Below are 3,491 nucleotides of genomic sequence, written 5' to 3' on the forward strand. Positions count from 1 at the left end.
GTGAAACTGTGAAAAACCGATATCCCTGATACTGATTTCAATAATTAAATATTTCTTATTATAAGAATATTCTAGTGTTCACAACTTAATCAACAGTCACTTTAATAAAGCCAGTATTCTTTCAAAATGTGTATTACAAATCTAATTAAGCTTTCTCTTATCATACTCGTAATACCGTCCATTGTGCCCAAAGCCAAGTGCACTGTTGTTAAAACAAAACAAAAACAAATGAATGAACTAACTACAAGCGAACAGAACATTTTCTCCAAAAACTTACACAGTAAAGACTAAAGAATCGGCCGACAGTTGACAAATACGTAGTTTAAAAAACTAAAAAACACGCGCGCACATAGTATAGAGAAAGATTGGAGCGTTAATGTAATCTTTACTCTTTTTGGACAAAACGCTCCACGCTTTTTTTGTGCGCGTGCGTGTTTTGTAGTTTTTTAAACTGTTATTTTTTTACTTTTTTAATCTAAATCTTAACTAGTCATGTATCAGAACCCAGAGCGTGTGCAAAATTGCATCTTTATCGAATAGTGGGAAATGGTTCAAATAAAGATTCCAAGTTTTTTTGCATACATAGTTACAAGTGAAGAAGCGTGTTAATAAAAATAAGAAAATCTTGACTCCAAGTACAGTTTTCAGTCGGTTCAATACCGACATTTATTCTGATCTTTGTAATGTGCGTACAACCATTCATCTTCATACTGATTTATGAACCCAAACAAACTATCGGCCGACTAAAAGTTTGCAGTATGCGACTACTCTAATTAAAGAATGTTGCAATGTGAAGGTTTCGCGTACTAGCTTGCGGTTGCACCGAACTTTTGTAATGGCTGCAATAGCATATTTATGTACTCACAGCGGTTTTTATATATCTGTTTTATTATTATTTTTGACGTTTTTATGAGCTTAAATTATGGGTTCAGTAATAGTGTGGGAGGTTAAGCTGCACGTGAGAGATATATCAGTGAAGATAAATAAGCAAACAATTTGTTTTGTTGTAATCTCGAATTTGTTTCATTATTACTAAATGGGATTACTGACATACAGCTTCTTCCCCAAAATATGGATCAAATTGGAAGGAAATAGGAGCAGTAGCCAGGTCATTGCCATACGTTGAAGGGCATTATGTATGAATAAAAAAAAACTGTAATTCGTGAACTTGTCCTGTTCACCGACAACATACCTAATCATCAGTTTGTTTTTAAAACAACTGTTTGTTGTGAAATTTCACAGCAAAAGAATTAAGAATTAATTAATTCATTTTAAGAAAAAATACTTTCATATTGTTGGGAACTAGAGCATAAAAACTGCCTCACTTACAAACATCGAAACAAACAAAATAAAATCAGTCAACAGGACAACACAATCTTTATGGCAACAAAAACAAATGAAGGCACTACATGATTTCTTCCCTTATAACAGGTTTGTCGCTGAAAACCAGCTCGTCGAGTCCATGGAATGGCGAGCTAAAGGAATCGAAGTATCTTTTAACTGGTCTGTCTCCTTTTGTCATCAGCATTACCAGAGACTCCAAGAAGTTCACCAGCTGTACTGTATTTTGGCTGAAAGGAAAATTGGTTTGTTAAAGGTAAGAAGTAAGTATTACAAGGACTTGATATAGAGAATTCAGGCTACTAGGGCAATCGTCAGAATCGCTGTCACTCCTCAAGGATTCCTAATTGCTACCAGCTGCCATTATTTGCTACCATTTAATAATAATAATAATAAACTTCTTTATTCAGATAACTGAGATCCATACATTAGGTACACAATACAATTAATATATAATAGTAAGCAGGGACTTAGTCCTCTGCACTAATTTCCACATTAGTGGGCAGTCGTGCCTACTGGCTATAGCACTCAAGATGCTGTGGCGACTTCCACGCAACCGACTGATGAAGGATGCGGTCTTTTTACGCCATATTGCTGCAAAGCCATCTGTGTGCGCAACAGCAAACATTGCTGATGCGCTACAGAAACGTGGAAGCCGCAACAGCGCCCTGAACGCGTTATTAAATTGGACCCGCAGAGCATTGTATGTTCTCTGAGTATAGTTAGCCCACAGAGCTCCCGTGTACAGTGATGTACAATACGCTTTAAATAATGTAATTTTAACTGCGTCTGTACAACGGGAGAATCTGCGTGCTAACATATTCGCCCGAACTGACAATGATCTGCGTTCCCTCTCCATATCGACATCATCTTTCAAGTCATCGGTGACCCAATGTCCAAGATATTTAAATTGGTACACTCTAGATAACGCTTCACCGTTCAGGTGAAGTGGCTGTACTGGTGGACTTTTGGGACCCGATTTAAAAACCATGTAAACAGTCTTTTTCACATTATATATAAGTCCGTGTGAAGCCACAAAAGACTCACAAGCTGCGAGCAACTTCCGGAGAGCTCCGATTGAGGGGGCCAGCAGCACCATGTCGTCCGCATAGCTGAAGTTGTTACAACAAACACCATCAACATAGCAGCCGACATGCATGCCGCTGAGCTCCTCAACCAGGGCGTTTACGTACAGGTTGAAGAGTAGGGGTGAGCTCAAACCCCCCTGTCGCACCCCACACTCCAACCTACTCGCATCCGAAAGTTCACCCGCCCACTTCACACGATTCTCTTGATTGAGATACCAGTACCTCAGGATTGATGCCAACTCTGGTGGCACTCCAGAACTTGCTAACTTCTGCCACAAAACATCGTATGACACTAAATCAAATGCTTTACTCAGGTCCAGGAAACAGGCATAGACGGGAGTTCGTCTATCCGTGTAATACTTGACAGTGTGTTTCAAACTAAATATCGCTGTCTCTGTGGACAACCCAGCTCGAAACCCGAACTGAGCGTCGTGCAGTTGTATGTACTTAGAAAAATAAGAGTTGAGCACACTGTCAAGTACCTTGGCAACGATAGTCGCTAAAGAAATTGGCCTGTAATTGGTCTTATCTGCCATGTCTCCTGTCCTGTTCTTAGCTATTGGTACCACCAGCGTTTGCATCAATCCGTGGGGAAGGTATCCGTGACTTATGCACATGTTAAACAACATGGCAAGCACTCGAGGTAGATGGTCGCCAGCGTGTCTCAAGTGTTCGACACTGAGTCCGTCATGACCGGGGGATTTACCTCCTGTCATCTAAGGGCACGGCAGTGCCCCAGCCAAGACTCGAGCAAAGCGGGCACGGCCGTACCATCTTTTCTCGAAGCGTTTCGCGGCTATTTCAGCCCCCTGTATCTTCCATGTGAACAAAGCTAGAAGTTTAGATTTTCGATGACCAAGAGTAAGTATTAGAATAAGCTCAGTCTCAAAATTACAAGACATTTGAATAAATAGTTTACGAGTTATGAGCGATCAAAGTTACACCATTTTGTCACTGACTCACTCACTGACCGATCATCAAAAGTCTAAGGTACTTCTAGCAAACTGAGAACCTTCAAATTTGGCACCAAGACAGGTTATTAGCTACATATAAAGGGAAAAT

Source organism: Helicoverpa armigera, chromosome 2, assembly GCF_030705265.1.
Source record: "Helicoverpa armigera isolate CAAS_96S chromosome 2, ASM3070526v1, whole genome shotgun sequence".
NCBI classification, from domain to species: Eukaryota; Metazoa; Arthropoda; class Insecta; order Lepidoptera; family Noctuidae; genus Helicoverpa; species Helicoverpa armigera.